Below are 19,326 nucleotides of genomic sequence, written 5' to 3'. Positions count from 1 at the left end.
AGCAAAGATTGCAGCCTGGGAAGCAGGGCCTCAAGTAAGTCTACCAACTGACTTTCCTCCAATATAGCCAGCTGAGAAAATGTGGCAAGTGTGTTGAAACCCGATTACAATGAAATGTTTCTCTTCAGAATAGGTGATTTGCTTCAAAACGCCAGCAGCTCGTCTCCCTCAGAGTGCTGTTTCTGTGTAGACTAGGGAAAGACACCACGGTCCCCATTTTAGAAAGGCTCTTTTCCTACTTGGTTTCATCCATGGAAGACCCAGAAAGGCTGCTCTCAACTAATCGGGCTGCACTTTCCTGAATCCTTGGGGTAGAGTAGTTCTGAGCCAATATGCCACCTAAGGAATGAAAGCAAAGTTTCCTTGCTACCGAAAGGCACACCGAGACCTGGTGTTTTCTCTATGAAATTGGCGTGGGCTTGAAGGGTGAGACCTACTGACTGTCCTCCTTTATAGCCAGTTGAGGAAATGTAGCAAGGCTGATGCAACCCGTTTACAACGAAATGTTTCTCTTCAGAGTAGGAGATTTTGCTACCAAAGGCCAGCAGCTCCTCTCTCTCAGAGAGCTGTTTCTGGGTAGACAAGGGAAAGACACCCTGTTCCCCAGGTGAGAACGGCTCTTTTCCCAGTTGGTTTCATCCATGAAAGAGCCAGAAGTGCTGCTCTCAACTAATCGGGCTGCACATTCCTGAATCCCTGTGGTAGGGCAGTTCTGAGCCAGTATGCCACCTAATCAATGAAAGCAAAGTTTCCTTGCTACAGGAAGGCACACCGAGACCTGGTGTTTTCTCTATGAAATTGGCGTGGGCTTGAAGGGTGAGTCCTAATGACTGCCCTCCTTTATAGCCAGTTGAGGAAATGTAGCAAGGCTGATGCAACCAGCTTACAACGAAATATTTCTCTTCAGAATTGGAGATTTTGCTACCAAAGGCCAGCAGCTCCTCTCCCTCAGAGTGTTGTTTCTGTGTAGACTTGGGAAAGACACCATGGTCCCTAGGTGAGAACGGCTCTTTTCCCACTTGGTTTCATCAATGAAAGAGCCAGAAGCGCTGATCTCAACTAATCAGGTTGAACATCCCTGAATCCTTGCGGTGGGGCAGTCCTGAGCCAATGTACCCGCTCTGGAATTAAAGCAAAGTTCCATCATGGGAAGCAGGGCCTCAAGTAAGTCTTCCAACTGACTGCCCTCCATTACAGCCAGCTGAGAAAATGTGGCAAGGCTGACGCAAACCGCTTACAACGAAATGTTTCTCTTCAGAATAGGAGATTTTGCTACCAAAGTCCAGCAGCTCCTCTCCCTCAGAGTGCTGTCTCTGTGTAGACTAGGGAAAGACACCATGGTCCCCAGGTTAGAACGGCTCTTTTCCCAGTTGGTTTCATCCAAGAAAGAGCCAGAAGGGCTGATCTCAATTAATCGGGCTTCATATCCCTGAACCTTGGAGTGGGGCAGTCCTGAGCCAATGTGCCAGCTAATGAATGAAAGCAAAGATTCCAGCCTGGGAAGCAGGGCCTCAAGTAAGTCTACCAACTGACTTTCCTCCATTATAGCCAGCTGAGAAAATGTGGCAAGGGTGTTGAAACCCGATTACAATGAAATGTTTCTCTTCAGAATAGGAAATTTTGCTACCAAACGCCAGCAGCTCGTCTCCCTCAGAGTGCTGTTTCTGTGTAGACAAGGGAAAGACACCATGGTCCCCAGGTTAGAAAGGCTCTTTTCCTAGTTGCTTTCATCCATGGAAGACCCAAAAACGCTGCTCTCAACTAATCGGACTGCACATTCCTGATATCTTGCAGTAGGGTAATTCTGAGCCAATATTCCACCAAAGGAATGAAAGCAAAGTTTCCTTGCTACAGGAAAGCACACCGAGACCTGGTGTTTTCTCTATGAAATTGGCATTGGCTTGAAGGGTGAGGCCTACTGACTGCCCTCCTTTATAGCCAGTTGAGGAAATGTACCAAGGCTGCGGCCACCCGCTTACAACGAAATGTTTCTCTTCAGAGTAGGAGATTTTGCTACCAAAAGCCAGCAGCTCCTCTCCGTCAGAGTGCTGTTTCTGTGTAGACGAGGGAAAGACACCATGGTCCCCAGGTGAGAACGGCTCTTTTCCCAGTTGGTTTCATCCATGAAAGAGCCAGAAGGGCTGATCTCAACTAATCGGGTTGAACATCCCTGAATCCTTGGGGTGGGGCAGTCCTGAGCCAATGTACCAGCTCTGGAATAAAAGCAAAGTTCCATCATGGGAAGCAGGGCCTCAAGTAAGTCTTCCAACTGACTGCCCTCCATTATAGCCAGCTGAGAAAATGTGGCAAGGCTGACACAACCCGCTTACAACAAAATGTTTCTGTTCAGAATAGGAGATTTTGCTACCAAATGCCAGCAGCTCCTCTCACTCAGAGTGCTGTTTCTGTGTAGACTAGGGAAAGATACCATGGTCCCCAGTTTAAAACGGCTCTTTTCCTAGTTGGTTTCATCCAAGAAAGAGCCAGAAAGGCTGATCTCAACTAATCGGGCTGCATATCCTTGAACCTTGGGGTAGGGCAGTCCTGAGCCAATGTGCCAGCTAATGAATGAAAGCAAAGATTGCAGCCTGGGAAGCAGGGCCTCAAGTAAGTCTACCAACTGACTTTCCTCCAATATAGCCAGCTGAGAAAATGTGGCAAGTGTGTTGAAACCCGATTACAATGAAATGTTTTTCTTCAGAATAGGTGATTGCTTCAAAACGCCAGCAGCTCGTCTCCCTCAGAGTGCTGTTTCTGTGTAGACTAGGGAAAGACACCACGGTCCCCATTTTAGAAAGGCTCTTTTCCTACTTGGTTTCATCCATGGAAGACCCAGAAAGGCTGCTCTCAACTAATCGGGCTGCACTTTCCTGAATCGTTGGGGTAGAGTAGTTCTGAGCCAATATGCCACCTAAGGAAGGAAAGCAAAGTTTCCTTGCTACAGGAAGGCACACCGAGACCTGGTGTTTTCTCTATGAAATAGGCGTGGGTTTGAAGGGTGAGGCCGACTGACTGCCCTCCTTTATAGCCAGTTGAGAATATGTGGCAAGGCTGAGGCAACCCGCTTACAACGAAATATTACTCTTCAGAATAGGATATTTTGCTACCAAATGTTAGCATCCCGTCTCCATCAGAGTGCTGTTTCTGCGTAGACTAGGGAAAGACACCACGGTAGCCAGGTTAGAAAGGCTCTTTTCCTAGTTGCTTTCATCCATGGAAGACCCAGAAATGCTGCTCTCAACTAATCGGACTGCACATTCCTGATACCTTGCGGTAGGGTAGTTCTGAGCCGGTATGTCGCCTAAGTAATGAAAGCAAAGTTTCCTTGCTACAGGAAAGCACACCGAGACCTGGTGTTTTCTCTATGAAATTGGCGTGGGCTTGAAGGGTGAGGCCTAGTGACTGCCCTCCTTTATAGCCAGTTGAGGAAATGTACCAAGGGTGATGCAACCCGCTTACAACGAAATGTTTCTCTTCAGAGTAGGAGATTTTGCTACCAAAGGTCAGCAGCTCCTCTCCCTCAGAGTGCTGTTTCTGTGTAGACTAGGGAAAGACACCATGGTCCCCAGGTGAGAACGGCTCTTTGCCCAGTTGGTTTCATCCAAGAAAGAGCCAGAAGGGCTGACCTCAACTAATCGGGCTGCATATCCCTGAATCCTTGGGTTGGGGCAGTCCTGAGCCAATGTGCCAGCTCTGCAATGAAAGCGAAGTTTCCAGCCTGAGAAGCAGGCCCTCAAGAAGATCTGCCAACTGACTGCCCTCCATTATAGCCAGCTGAGAAAATGTGGCAAGGCTGACGCAACCCGCTTACAACAAAATGTTTCCCTTCAGAATAGGAGATTTTGCTACCAAACGCCAGCAGCTCCTCTCCCTCAGAGTGCTGTTTCTGTGTAGACTAGGGAAAGACACCATGGTCCCCAGGTGAGAACGGCTCTTTTCCCAGTTGGTTTCATCCAAGAAAGAGCCAGAAGGGCTGATCTCAACTAATCGGGCTGCATATCCTTGAACCTTGGTGTAGGGCAGTCCTGAGCCAATGTGCCAGCTAATGAATGAAAGCAAAGATTGCAGCCTGGGAAGCAGGGCCTCAAGTAAGTCTACCAACTGACTTTCCTCCAATATAGCCAGCTGAGAAAATGTGGCAAGTGTGTTGAAACCCGATTACAATGAAATGTTTCTCTTCAGAATAGGTGATTTGCTTCAAAACGCCAGCAGCTCGTCTCCCTCAGAGTGCTGTTTCTGTGTAGACTAGGGAAAGACACCACGGTCCCCATTTTAGAAAGGCTCTTTTCCTACTTGGTTTCATCCATGGAAGACCCAGAAAGGCTGCTCTCAACTAATCGGGCTGCACTTTCCTGAATCCTTGGGGTAGAGTAGTTCTGAGCCAATATGCCACCTAAGGAATGAAAGCAAAGTTTCCTTGCTACCGAAAGGCACACCGAGACCTGGTGTTTTCTCTATGAAATTGGCGTGGGCTTGAAGGGTGAGACCTACTGACTGTCCTCCTTTATAGCCAGTTGAGGAAATGTAGCAAGGCTGATGCAACCCGTTTACAACGAAATGTTTCTCTTCAGAGTAGGAGATTTTGCTACCAAAGGCCAGCAGCTCCTCTCTCTCAGAGAGCTGTTTCTGGGTAGACAAGGGAAAGACACCCTGTTCCCCAGGTGAGAACGGCTCTTTTCCCAGTTGGTTTCATCCATGAAAGAGCCAGAAGTGCTGCTCTCAACTAATCGGGCTGCACATTCCTGAATCCCTGTGGTAGGGCAGTTCTGAGCCAGTATGCCACCTAATCAATGAAAGCAAAGTTTCCTTGCTACAGGAAGGCACACCGAGACCTGGTGTTTTCTCTATGAAATTGGCGTGGGCTTGAAGGGTGAGTCCTAATGACTGCCCTCCTTTATAGCCAGTTGAGGAAATGTAGCAAGGCTGATGCAACCAGCTTACAACGAAATATTTCTCTTCAGAATTGGAGATTTTGCTACCAAAGGCCAGCAGCTCCTCTCCCTCAGAGTGTTGTTTCTGTGTAGACTAGGGAAAGACACCATGGTCCCTAGGTGAGAACGGCTCTTTTCCCACTTGGTTTCATCAATGAAAGAGCCAGAAGCGCTGATCTCAACTAATCGGGTTGAACATCCCTGAATCCTTGGGGTGGGGCAGTCCTGAGCCAATGTACCAGCTCTGGAATGAAAGCAAAGTTCCATCATGGGAAGCAGGGCCTCAAGTAAGTCTTCCAACTGACTGCCCTCCATTACAGCCAGCTGAGAAAATGTGGCAAGCCTGACGCAAACCGCTTACAACGAAATGTTTCTCTTCAGAGTAGGAGATTTTGCTACCAAAGGCCAGCAGCTCCTCTCCCTCAGAGTGCTGTTTCTGTGTAGACTAGGGAAAGACACCATGGTCCCCAGGTGAGAACGGCTCTTTTCCCAGTTGGTTTCATCCAAGAAAGAGCCAGAAGGGCTGACCTCAACTAATCGGGCTGCATATCCCTGAATCCTTGGGGTGGGGCAGTCCTGAGCCAATGTGCCAGCTCTGCAATGAAAGCGAAGTTTCCAGCCTGAGAAGCAGGCCCTCAAGAAGATCTGCCAACTGACTGCCCTCCACTATAGCCAGCTGAGAAAATGTGGCAAGGCTGACGCAACCCGCTTACAACAAAATGTTTCCCTTCAGAATAGGAGATTTTGCTACCAAAGGCCAGCAGCTCCTCTCTCTCAGAGAGCTGTTTCTGGGTAGACAAGGGAAAGACACCATGTTCCCCAGGTGAGAACGGCTCTTTTCCCAGTTGGTTTCATCCATGAAAGAGCCAGAAGTGCTGCTCTCAACTAATCGGGCTGCACATTCCTGAATCACTGTGGTAGGGCAGTTCTGAGCCAGTATGCCACCTAATCAATGAAAGCAAAGTTTCCTTGCTACAGGAAGGCACACCGAGACCTGGTGTTTTCTCTATGAAATTGGCATTGGCTTGAAGGGTGAGGCCTACTGACTGCCCTCCTTTATAGCCAGTTGAGGAAATGTACCAAGGCTGCGGCCACCCGCTTACAACGAAATGTTTCTCTTCAGAGTAGGAGATTTTGCTACCAAAAGCCAGCAGCTCCTCTCCGTCAGAGTGCTGTTTCTGTGTAGACGAGGGAAAGACACCATGGTCCCCAGGTGAGAACGGCTCTTTTCCCAGTTGGTTTCATCCATGAAAGAGCCAGAAGGGCTGATCTCAACTAATCGGGTTGAACATCCCTGAATCCTTGGGGTGGGGCAGTCCTGAGCCAATGTACCAGCTCTGGAATAAAAGCAAAGTTCCATCATGGGAAGCAGGGCCTCAAGTAAGTCTTCCAACTGACTGCCCTCCATTATAGCCAGCTGAGAATATGTGGCAAGGCTGACACAACCCGCTTACAACAAAATGTTTCTGTTCAGAATAGGAGATTTTGCTACCAAATGCCAGCAGCTCCTCTCACTCAGAGTGCTGTTTCTGTGTAGACTAGGGAAAGATACCATGGTCCCCAGTTTAAAACGGCTCTTTTCCTAGTTGGTTTCATCCAAGAAAGAGCCAGAAAGGCTGATCTCAACTAATCGGGCTGCATATCCTTGAACCTTGGGGTAGGGCAGTCCTGAGCCAATGTGCCAGCTAATGAATGAAAGCAAAGATTGCAGCCTGGGAAGCAGGGCCTCAAGTAAGTCTACCAACTGACTTTCCTCCAATATAGCCAGCTGAGAAAATGTGGCAAGTGTGTTGAAACCCGATTACAATGAAATGTTTTTCTTCAGAATAGGTGATTGCTTCAAAACGCCAGCAGCTCGTCTCCCTCAGAGTGCTGTTTCTGTGTAGACTAGGGAAAGACACCACGGTCCCCATTTTAGAAAGGCTCTTTTCCTACTTGGTTTCATCCATGGAAGACCCAGAAAGGCTGCTCTCAACTAATCGGGCTGCACTTTCCTGAATCGTTGGGGTAGAGTAGTTCTGAGCCAATATGCCACCTAAGGAAGGAAAGCAAAGTTTCCTTGCTACAGGAAGGCACACCGAGACCTGGTGTTTTCTCTATGAAATAGGCGTGGGTTTGAAGGGTGAGGCCGACTGACTGCCCTCCTTTATAGCCAGTTGAGAATATGTGGCAAGGCTGAGGCAACCCGCTTACAACGAAATATTACTCTTCAGAATAGGATATTTTGCTACCAAATGTTAGCATCCCGTCTCCATCAGAGTGCTGTTTCTGCGTAGACTAGGGAAAGACACCACGGTAGCCAGGTTAGAAAGGCTCTTTTCCTAGTTGCTTTCATCCATGGAAGACCCAGAAATGCTGCTCTCAACTAATCGGACTGCACATTCCTGATACCTTGCGGTAGGGTAGTTCTGAGCCGGTATGTCGCCTAAGTAATGAAAGCAAAGTTTCCTTGCTACAGGAAAGCACACCGAGACCTGGTGTTTTCTCTATGAAATTGGCGTGGGCTTGAAGGGTGAGGCCTAGTGACTGCCCTCCTTTATAGCCAGTTGAGGAAATGTACCAAGGGTGATGCAACCCGCTTACAACGAAATGTTTCTCTTCAGAGTAGGAGATTTTGCTACCAAAGGTCAGCAGCTCCTCTCCCTCAGAGTGCTGTTTCTGTGTAGACTAGGGAAAGACACCATGGTCCCCAGGTGAGAACGGCTCTTTGCCCAGTTGGTTTCATCCAAGAAAGAGCCAGAAGGGCTGACCTCAACTAATCGGGCTGCATATCCCTGAATCCTTGGGTTGGGGCAGTCCTGAGCCAATGTGCCAGCTCTGCAATGAAAGCGAAGTTTCCAGCCTGAGAAGCAGGCCCTCAAGAAGATCTGCCAACTGACTGCCCTCCATTATAGCCAGCTGAGAAAATGTGGCAAGGCTGACGCAACCCGCTTACAACAAAATGTTTCCCTTCAGAATAGGAGATTTTGCTACCAAACGCCAGCAGCTCCTCTCCCTCAGAGTGCTGTTTCTGTGTAGACTAGGGAAAGACACCATGGTCCCCAGGTGAGAACGGCTCTTTTCCCAGTTGGTTTCATCCAAGAAAGAGCCAGAAGGGCTGATCTCAACTAATCGGGCTGCATATCCTTGAACCTTGGTGTAGGGCAGTCCTGAGCCAATGTGCCAGCTAATGAATGAAAGCAAAGATTGCAGCCTGGGAAGCAGGGCCTCAAGTAAGTCTACCAACTGACTTTCCTCCAATATAGCCAGCTGAGAAAATGTGGCAAGTGTGTTGAAACCCGATTACAATGAAATGTTTCTCTTCAGAATAGGTGATTTGCTTCAAAACGCCAGCAGCTCGTCTCCCTCAGAGTGCTGTTTCTGTGTAGACTAGGGAAAGACACCACGGTCCCCATTTTAGAAAGGCTCTTTTCCTACTTGGTTTCATCCATGGAAGACCCAGAAAGGCTGCTCTCAACTAATCGGGCTGCACTTTCCTGAATCCTTGGGGTAGAGTAGTTCTGAGCCAATATGTCACCTAAGGAATGAAAGCAAAGTTTCCTTGCTACCGAAAGGCACACCGAGACCTGGTGTTTTCTCTATGAAATTGGCGTGGGCTTGAAGGGTGAGACCTACTGACTGTCCTCCTTTATAGCCAGTTGAGGAAATGTAGCAAGGCTGATGCAACCCGTTTACAACGAAATGTTTCTCTTCAGAGTAGGAGATTTTGCTACCAAAGGCCAGCAGCTCCTCTCTCTCAGAGAGCTGTTTCTGGGTAGACAAGGGAAAGACACCCTGTTCCCCAGGTGAGAACGGCTCTTTTCCCAGTTGGTTTCATCCATGAAAGAGCCAGAAGTGCTGCTCTCAACTAATCGGGCTGCACATTCCTGAATCCCTGTGGTAGGGCAGTTCTGAGCCAGTATGCCACCTAATCAATGAAAGCAAAGTTTCCTTGCTACAGGAAGGCACACCGAGACCTGGTGTTTTCTCTATGAAATTGGCGTGGGCTTGAAGGGTGAGTCCTAATGACTGCCCTCCTTTATAGCCAGTTGAGGAAATGTAGCAAGGCTGATGCAACCAGCTTACAACGAAATATTTCTCTTCAGAATTGGAGATTTTGCTACCAAAGGCCAGCAGCTCCTCTCCCTCAGAGTGTTGTTTCTGTGTAGACTTGGGAAAGACACCATGGTCCCTAGGTGAGAACGGCTCTTTTCCCACTTGGTTTCATCAATGAAAGAGCCAGAAGCGCTGATCTCAACTAATCAGGTTGAACATCCCTGAATCCTTGCGGTGGGGCAGTCCTGAGCCAATGTACCCGCTCTGGAATTAAAGCAAAGTTCCATCATGGGAAGCAGGGCCTCAAGTAAGTCTTCCAACTGACTGCCCTCCATTACAGCCAGCTGAGAAAATGTGGCAAGGCTGACGCAAACCGCTTACAACGAAATGTTTCTCTTCAGAATAGGAGATTTTGCTACCAAAGTCCAGCAGCTCCTCTCCCTCAGAGTGCTGTCTCTGTGTAGACTAGGGAAAGACACCATGGTCCCCAGGTTAGAACGGCTCTTTTCCCAGTTGGTTTCATCCAAGAAAGAGCCAGAAGGGCTGATCTCAATTAATCGGGCTTCATATCCCTGAACCTTGGAGTGGGGCAGTCCTGAGCCAATGTGCCAGCTAATGAATGAAAGCAAAGATTCCAGCCTGGGAAGCAGGGCCTCAAGTAAGTCTACCAACTGACTTTCCTCCATTATAGCCAGCTGAGAAAATGTGGCAAGGGTGTTGAAACCCGATTACAATGAAATGTTTCTCTTCAGAATAGGAAATTTTGCTACCAAACGCCAGCAGCTCGTCTCCCTCAGAGTGCTGTTTCTGTGTAGACAAGGGAAAGACACCATGGTCCCCAGGTTAGAAAGGCTCTTTTCCTAGTTGCTTTCATCCATGGAAGACCCAAAAACGCTGCTCTCAACTAATCGGACTGCACATTCCTGATATCTTGCAGTAGGGTAATTCTGAGCCAATATTCCACCAAAGGAATGAAAGCAAAGTTTCCTTGCTACAGGAAAGCACACCGAGACCTGGTGTTTTCTCTATGAAATTGGCATTGGCTTGAAGGGTGAGGCCTACTGACTGCCCTCCTTTATAGCCAGTTGAGGAAATGTACCAAGGCTGCGGCCACCCGCTTACAACGAAATGTTTCTCTTCAGAGTAGGAGATTTTGCTACCAAAAGCCAGCAGCTCCTCTCCGTCAGAGTGCTGTTTCTGTGTAGACGAGGGAAAGACACCATGGTCCCCAGGTGAGAACGGCTCTTTTCCCAGTTGGTTTCATCCATGAAAGAGCCAGAAGGGCTGATCTCAACTAATCGGGTTGAACATCCCTGAATCCTTGGGGTGGGGCAGTCCTGAGCCAATGTACCAGCTCTGGAATAAAAGCAAAGTTCCATCATGGGAAGCAGGGCCTCAAGTAAGTCTTCCAACTGACTGCCCTCCATTATAGCCAGCTGAGAAAATGTGGCAAGGCTGACACAACCCGCTTACAACAAAATGTTTCTGTTCAGAATAGGAGATTTTGCTACCAAATGCCAGCAGCTCCTCTCACTCAGAGTGCTGTTTCTGTGTAGACTAGGGAAAGATACCATGGTCCCCATTTTAAAACGGCTCTTTTCCTAGTTGGTTTCATCCAAGAAAGAGCCAGAAAGGCTGATCTCAACTAATCGGGCTGCATATCCTTGAACCTTGGGGTAGGGCAGTCCTGAGCCAATGTGCCAGCTAATGAATGAAAGCAAAGATTGCAGCCTGGGAAGCAGGGCCTCAAGTAAGTCTACCAACTGACTTTCCTCCAATATAGCCAGCTGAGAAAATGTGGCAAGTGTGTTGAAACCCGATTACAATGAAATGTTTTTCTTCAGAATAGGTGATTGCTTCAAAACGCCAGCAGCTCGTCTCCCTCAGAGTGCTGTTTCTGTGTAGACTAGGGAAAGACACCACGGTCCCCATTTTAGAAAGGCTCTTTTCCTACTTGGTTTCATCCATGGAAGACCCAGAAAGGCTGCTCTCAACTAATCGGGCTGCACTTTCCTGAATCGTTGGGGTAGAGTAGTTCTGAGCCAATATGCCACCTAAGGAAGGAAAGCAAAGTTTCCTTGCTACAGGAAGGCACACCGAGACCTGGTGTTTTCTCTATGAAATAGGCGTGGGTTTGAAGGGTGAGGCCGACTGACTGCCCTCCTTTATAGCCAGTTGAGAATATGTGGCAAGGCTGAGGCAACCCGCTTACAACGAAATATTACTCTTCAGAATAGGATATTTTGCTACCAAATGTTAGCATCCCGTCTCCATCAGAGTGCTGTTTCTGCGTAGACTAGGGAAAGACACCACGGTAGCCAGGTTAGAAAGGCTCTTTTCCTAGTTGCTTTCATCCATGGAAGACCCAGAAATGCTGCTCTCAACTAATCGGACTGCACATTCCTGATACCTTGCGGTAGGGTAGTTCTGAGCCGGTATGTCGCCTAAGTAATGAAAGCAAAGTTTCCTTGCTACAGGAAAGCACACCGAGACCTGGTGTTTTCTCTATGAAATTGGCGTGGGCTTGAAGGGTGAGGCCTAGTGACTGCCCTCCTTTATAGCCAGTTGAGGAAATGTACCAAGGGTGATGCAACCCGCTTACAACGAAATGTTTCTCTTCAGAGTAGGAGATTTTGCTACCAAAGGTCAGCAGCTCCTCTCCCTCAGAGTGCTGTTTCTGTGTAGACTAGGGAAAGACACCATGGTCCCCAGGTGAGAACGGCTCTTTGCCCAGTTGGTTTCATCCAAGAAAGAGCCAGAAGGGCTGACCTCAACTAATCGGGCTGCATATCCCTGAATCCTTGGGTTGGGGCAGTCCTGAGCCAATGTGCCAGCTCTGCAATGAAAGCGAAGTTTCCAGCCTGAGAAGCAGGCCCTCAAGAAGATCTGCCAACTGACTGCCCTCCATTATAGCCAGCTGAGAAAATGTGGCAAGGCTGACGCAACCCGCTTACAACAAAATGTTTCCCTTCAGAATAGGAGATTTTGCTACCAAACGCCAGCAGCTCCTCTCCCTCAGAGTGCTGTTTCTGTGTAGACTAGGGAAAGACACCATGGTCCCCAGGTGAGAACGGCTCTTTTCCCAGTTGGTTTCATCCAAGAAAGAGCCAGAAGGGCTGATCTCAACTAATCGGGCTGCATATCCTTGAACCTTGGTGTAGGGCAGTCCTGAGCCAATGTGCCAGCTAATGAATGAAAGCAAAGATTGCAGCCTGGGAAGCAGGGCCTCAAGTAAGTCTACCAACTGACTTTCCTCCAATATAGCCAGCTGAGAAAATGTGGCAAGTGTGTTGAAACCCGATTACAATGAAATGTTTCTCTTCAGAATAGGTGATTTGCTTCAAAACGCCAGCAGCTCGTCTCCCTCAGAGTGCTGTTTCTGTGTAGACTAGGGAAAGACACCACGGTCCCCATTTTAGAAAGGCTCTTTTCCTACTTGGTTTCATCCATGGAAGACCCAGAAAGGCTGCTCTCAACTAATCGGGCTGCACTTTCCTGAATCCTTGGGGTAGAGTAGTTCTGAGCCAATATGCCACCTAAGGAATGAAAGCAAAGTTTCCTTGCTACCGAAAGGCACACCGAGACCTGGTGTTTTCTCTATGAAATTGGCGTGGGCTTGAAGGGTGAGACCTACTGACTGTCCTCCTTTATAGCCAGTTGAGGAAATGTAGCAAGGCTGATGCAACCCGTTTACAACGAAATGTTTCTCTTCAGAGTAGGAGATTTTGCTACCAAAGGCCAGCAGCTCCTCTCTCTCAGAGAGCTGTTTCTGGGTAGACAAGGGAAAGACACCATGTTCCCCAGGTGAGAACGGCTCTTTTCCCAGTTGGTTTCATCCATGAAAGAGCCAGAAGTGCTGCTCTCAACTAATCGGGCTGCACATTCCTGAATCCCTGTGGTAGGGCAGTTCTGAGCCAGTATGCCACCTAATCAATGAAAGCAAAGTTTCCTTGCTACAGGAAGGCACACCGAGACCTGGTGTTTTCTCTATGAAATTGGCGTGGGCTTGAAGGGTGAGTCCTAATGACTGCCCTCCTTTATAGCCAGTTGAGGAAATGTAGCAAGGCTGATGCAACCAGCTTACAACGAAATATTTCTCTTCAGAATTGGAGATTTTGCTACCAAAGGCCAGCAGCTCCTCTCCCTCAGAGTGTTGTTTCTGTGTAGACTTGGGAAAGACACCATGGTCCCTAGGTGAGAACGGCTCTTTTCCCCCTTGGTTTCATCAATGAAAGAGCCAGAAGCGCTGATCTCAACTAATCAGGTTGAACATCCCTGAATCCTTGCGGTGGGGCAGTCCTGAGCCAATGTACCCGCTCTGGAATGAAAGCAAAGTTCCATCATGGGAAGCAGGGCCTCAAGTAAGTCTTCCAACTGACTGCCCTCCATTACAGCCAGCTGAGAAAATGTGGCAAGGCTGACGCAAACCGCTTACAACGAAATGTTTCTCTTCAGAATAGGAGATTTTGCTACCAAAGTCCAGCAGCTCCTCTCCCTCAGAGTGCTGTTTCTGTGTAGACTAGGGAAAGACACCATGGTCCCCAGGTTAGAACGGCTCTTTTCCCAGTTGGTTTCATCCAAGAAAGAGCCAGAAGGGCTGATCTCAATTAATCGGGCTTCATATCCCTGAACCTTGGAGTGGGGCAGTCCTGAGCCAATGTGCCAGCTAATGAATGAAAGCAAAGATTCCAGCCTGGGAAGCAGGGCCTCAAGTAAGTCTACCAACTGACTTTCCTCCATTATAGCCAGCTGAGAAAATGTGGCAAGGGTGTTGAAACCCGATTACAATGAAATGTTTCTCTTCAGAATAGGAAATTTTGCTACCAAACGCCAGCAGCTCGTCTCCCTCAGAGTGCTGTTTCTGTGTAGACAAGGGAAAGACACCATGGTCCCCAGGTTAGAAAGGCTCTTTTCCTAGTTGCTTTCATCCATGGAAGACCCAAAAACGCTGCTCTCAACTAATCGGACTGCACATTCCTGATATCTTGCAGTAGGGTAATTCTGAGCCAATATTCCACCAAAGGAATGAAAGCAAAGTTTCCTTGCTACAGGAAAGCACACCGAGACCTGGTGTTTTCTCTATGAAATTGGCATTGGCTTGAAGGGTGAGGCCTACTGACTGCCCTCCTTTATAGCCAGTTGAGGAAATGTACCAAGGCTGCGGCCACCCGCTTACAACGAAATGTTTCTCTTCAGAGTAGGAGATTTTGCTACCAAAAGCCAGCAGCTCCTCTCCGTCAGAGTGCTGTTTCTGTGTAGACGAGGGAAAGACACCATGGTCCCCAGGTGAGAACGGCTCTTTTCCCAGTTGGTTTCATCCATGAAAGAGCCAGAAGGGCTGATCTCAACTAATCGGGTTGAACATCCCTGAATCCTTGGGGTGGGGCAGTCCTGAGCCAATGTACCAGCTCTGGAATAAAAGCAAAGTTCCATCATGGGAAGCAGGGCCTCAAGTAAGTCTTCCAACTGACTGCCCTCCATTATAGCCAGCTGAGAAAATGTGGCAAGGCTGACACAACCCGCTTACAACAAAATGTTTCTGTTCAGAATAGGAGATTTTGCTACCAAATGCCAGCAGCTCCTCTCACTCAGAGTGCTGTTTCTGTGTAGACTAGGGAAAGATACCATGGTCCCCAGTTTAAAACGGCTCTTTTCCTAGTTGGTTTCATCCAAGAAAGAGCCAGAAAGGCTGATCTCAACTAATCGGGCTGCATATCCTTGAACCTTGGGGTAGGGCAGTCCTGAGCCAATGTGCCAGCTAATGAATGAAAGCAAAGATTGCAGCCTGGGAAGCAGGGCCTCAAGTAAGTCTACCAACTGACTTTCCTCCAATATAGCCAGCTGAGAAAATGTGGCAAGTGTGTTGAAACCCGATTACAATGAAATGTTTTTCTTCAGAATAGGTGATTGCTTCAAAACGCCAGCAGCTCGTCTCCCTCAGAGTGCTGTTTCTGTGTAGACTAGGGAAAGACACCACGGTCCCCATTTTAGAAAGGCTCTTTTCCTACTTGGTTTCATCCATGGAAGACCCAGAAAGGCTGCTCTCAACTAATCGGGCTGCACTTTCCTGAATCGTTGGGGTAGAGTAGTTCTGAGCCAATATGCCACCTAAGGAAGGAAAGCAAAGTTTCCTTGCTACAGGAAGGCACACCGAGACCTGGTGTTTTCTCTATGAAATAGGCGTGGGTTTGAAGGGTGAGGCCGACTGACTGCCCTCCTTTATAGCCAGTTGAGAATATGTGGCAAGGCTGAGGCAACCCGCTTACAACGAAATATTACTCTTCAGAATAGGATATTTTGCTACCAAATGTTAGCATCCCGTCTCCATCAGAGTGCTGTTTCTGCGTAGACTAGGGAAAGACACCACGGTAGCCAGGTTAGAAAGGCTCTTTTCCTAGTTGCTTTCATCCATGGAAGACCCAGAAATGCTGCTCTCAACTAATCGGACTGCACATTCCTGATACCTTGCGGTAGGGTAGTTCTGAGCCGGTATGTCGCCTAAGTAATGAAAGCAAAGTTTCCTTGCTACAGGAAAGCACACCGAGACCTGGTGTTTTCTCTATGAAATTGGCGTGGGCTTGAAGGGTGAGGCCTAGTGACTGCCCTCCTTTATAGCCAGTTGAGGAAATGTACCAAGGGTGATGCAACCCGCTTACAACGAAATGTTTCTCTTCAGAGTAGGAGATTTTGCTACCAAAGGTCAGCAGCTCCTCTCCCTCAGAGTGCTGTTTCTGTGTAGACTAGGGAAAGACACCATGGTCCCCAGGTGAGAACGGCTCTTTGCCCAGTTGGTTTCATCCAAGAAAGAGCCAGAAGGGCTGACCTCAACTAATCGGGCTGCATATCCCTGAATCCTTGGGTTGGGGCAGTCCTGAGCCAATGTGCCAGCTCTGCAATGAAAGCGAAGTTTCCAGCCTGAGAAGCAGGCCCTCAAGAAGATCTGCCAACTGACTGCCCTCCATTATAGCCAGCTGAGAAAATGTGGCAAGGCTGACGCAACCCGCTTACAACAAAATGTTTCCCTTCAGAATAGGAGATTTTGCTACCAAACGCCAGCAGCTCCTCTCCCTCAGAGTGCTGTTTCTGTGTAGACTAGGGAAAGACACCATGGTCCCCAGGTGAGAACGGCTCTTTTCCCAGTTGGTTTCATCCAAGAAAGAGCCAGAAGGGCTGATCTCAACTAATCGGGCTGCATATCCTTGAACCTTGGTGTAGGGCAGTCCTGAGCCAATGTGCCAGCTAATGAATGAAAGCAAAGATTGCAGCCTGGGAAGCAGGGCCTCAAGTAAGTCTACCAACTGACTTTCCTCCAATATAGCCAGCTGAGAAAATGTGGCAAGTGTGTTGAAACCCGATTACAATGAAATGTTTCTCTTCAGAATAGGTGATTTGCTTCAAAACGCCAGCAGCTCGTCTCCCTCAGAGTGCTGTTTCTGTGTAGACTAGGGAAAGACAACACGGTCCCCATTTTAGAAAGGCTCTTTTCCTACTTGGTTTCATCCATGGAAGACCCAGAAAGGCTGCTCTCAACTAATCGGGCTGCACTTTCCTGAATCCTTGGGGTAGAGTAGTTCTGAGCCAATATGCCACCTAAGGAATGAAAGCAAAGTTTCCTTGCTACCGAAAGGCACACCGAGACCTGGTGTTTTCTCTATGAAATTGGCGTGGGCTTGAAGGGTGAGACCTACTGACTGTCCTCCTTTATAGCCAGTTGAGGAAATGTAGCAAGGCTGATGCAACCCGTTTACAACGAAATGTTTCTCTTCAGAGTAGGAGATTTTGCTACCAAAGGCCAGCAGCTCCTCTCTCTCAGAGAGCTGTTTCTGGGTAGACAAGGGAAAGACACCATGTTCCCCAGGTGAGAACGGCTCTTTTCCCAGTTGGTTTCATCCATGAAAGAGCCAGAAGTGCTGCTCTCAACTAATCGGGCTGCACATTCCTGAATCCCTGTGGTAGGGCAGTTCTGAGCCAGTATGCCACCTAATCAATGAAAGCAAAGTTTCCTTGCTACAGGAAGGCACACCGAGACCTGGTGTTTTCTCTATGAAATTGGCGTGGGCTTGAAGGGTGAGTCCTAATGACTGCCCTCCTTTATAGCCAGTTGAGGAAATGTAGCAAGGCTGATGCAACCAGCTTACAACGAAATATTTCTCTTCAGAATTGGAGATTTTGCTACCAAAGGCCAGCAGCTCCTCTCCCTCAGAGTGTTGTTTCTGTGTAGACTTGGGAAAGACACCATGGTCCCTAGGTGAGAACGGCTCTTTTCCCACTTGGTTTCATCAATGAAAGAGCCAGAAGCGCTGATCTCAACTAATCAGGTTGAACATCCCTGAATCCTTGCGGTGGGGCAGTCCTGAGCCAATGTACCCGCTCTGGAATGAAAGCAAAGTTCCATCATGGGAAGCAGGGCCTCAAGTAAGTCTTCCAACTGACTGCCCTCCATTATAGCCAGCTGAGAAAATGTGGCAAGGCTGACGCAAACCGCTTACAACGAAATGTTTCTCTTCAGAATAGGAGATTTTGCTACCAAAGTCCAGCAGCTCCTCTCCCTCAGAGTGCTGTTTCTGTGTAGACTAGGGAAAGACACCATGGTCCCCAGGTTAGAACGGCTCTTTTCCCAGTTGGTTTCATCCAAGAAAGAGCCAGAAGGGCTGATCTCAATTAATCGGGCTTCATATCCCTGAACCTTGGAGTGGGGCAGTCCTGAGCCAATGTGCCAGCTAATGAATGAAAGCAAAGATTCCAGCCTGGGAAGCAGGGCCTCAAGTAAGTCTACCAACTGACTTTCCTCCATTATAGCCAGCTGAGAAAATGTGGCAAGGGTGTTGAAACCCGATTACAATGAAATGTTTCTCTTCAGAATAGGAAATTTTGCTACCAAACGCCAGCAGCTCGTCTCCCTCAGAGTGCTGTTTCTGTGTAGACAAGGGAAAGACACCATGGTCCCCAGGTTAGAAAGGCTCTTTTCCTAGTTGCTTTCATCCATGGAAGACCCAAAAACGCTGCTCTCAACTAATCGGACTGCACATTCCTGATATCTTGCAGTAGGGTAATTCTGAGCCAATATTCCACCAAAGGAATGAAAGCAAAGTTTCCTTGCTACAGGAAAGCACACCGAGACCTGGTGTTTTCTCTATGAAATTGGCATTGGCTTGAAGGGTGAGGCCTACTGACTGCCCTCCTTTATAGCCAGTTGAGGAAATGTACCAAGGCTGCGGCCACCCGCTTACAACGAAATGTTTCTCTTCAGAGTAGGAGATTTTGCTACCAAAAGCCAGCAGCTCCTCTCCGTCAGAGTGCTGTTTCTGTGTAGACGAGGGAAAGACACCATGGTCCCCAGGTGAGAACGGCTCTTTTCCCAGTTGGTTTCATCCATGAAAGAGCCAGAAGGGCTGATCTCAACTAATCGGGTTGAACATCCCTGAATCCTTGGGGTGGGGCAGTCCTGAGCCAATGTACCAGCTCTGGAATAAAAGCAAAGTTCCATCATGGGAAGCAGGGCCTCAAGTAAGTCTTCCAACTGACTGCCCTCCATTATAGCCAGCTGAGAAAATGTGGCAAGGCTGACACAACCCGCTTACAACAAAATGTTTCTGTTCAGAATAGGAGATTTTGCTACCAAATGCCAGCAGCTCCTCTCACTCAGAGTGCTGTTTCTGTGTAGACTAGGGAAAGATACCATGGTCCCCAGTTTAAAACGGCTCTTTTCCTAGTTGGTTTCATCCAAGAAAGAGCCAGAAGGGCTGATCTCAACTAATCGGGCTGCATATCCTTGAACCTTGGGGTAGGGCAGTCCTGAGCCAATGTGCCAGCTAATGAATGAAAGCAAAGATTGCAGCCTGGGAAGCAGGGCCTCAAGTAAGTCTACCAACTGACTTTCCTCCAATATAGCCAGCTGAGAAAATGTGGCAAGTGTGTTGAAACCCGATTACAATGAAATGTTTTTCTTCAGAATAGGTGATTGCTTCAAAACGCCAGCAGCTCATCTCCCTCAGAGTGCTGTTTCTGTGTAGACTAGGGAAAGACACCACGGTCCCCATTTTAGAAAGGCTCTTTTCCTACTTGGTTTCATCCATGGAAGACCCAGAAAGGCTGCTCTCAACTAATCGGGCTGCACTTTCCTGAATCGTTGGGGTAGAGTAGTTCTGAGCCAATATGCCACCTAAGGAAGGAAAGCAAAGTTTCCTTGCTACAGGAAGGCACACCGAGACCTGGTGTTTTCTCTATGAAATAGGCGTGGGTTTGAAGGGTGATGCCGAGTGACTGCCCTCCTTTATAGCCAGTTGAGAATATGTGGCAAGGCTGAGGCAACCCGCTTACAACGAAATATTACTCTTCAGAATAGGATATTTTGCTACCA

Source organism: Eschrichtius robustus, chromosome 20 (genome assembly GCF_028021215.1).
Source record: "Eschrichtius robustus isolate mEscRob2 chromosome 20, mEscRob2.pri, whole genome shotgun sequence".
Lineage (NCBI taxonomy): Eukaryota > Metazoa > Chordata > Mammalia > Artiodactyla > Eschrichtiidae > Eschrichtius > Eschrichtius robustus.
This window is presented reverse-complemented; position numbering follows the sequence as displayed.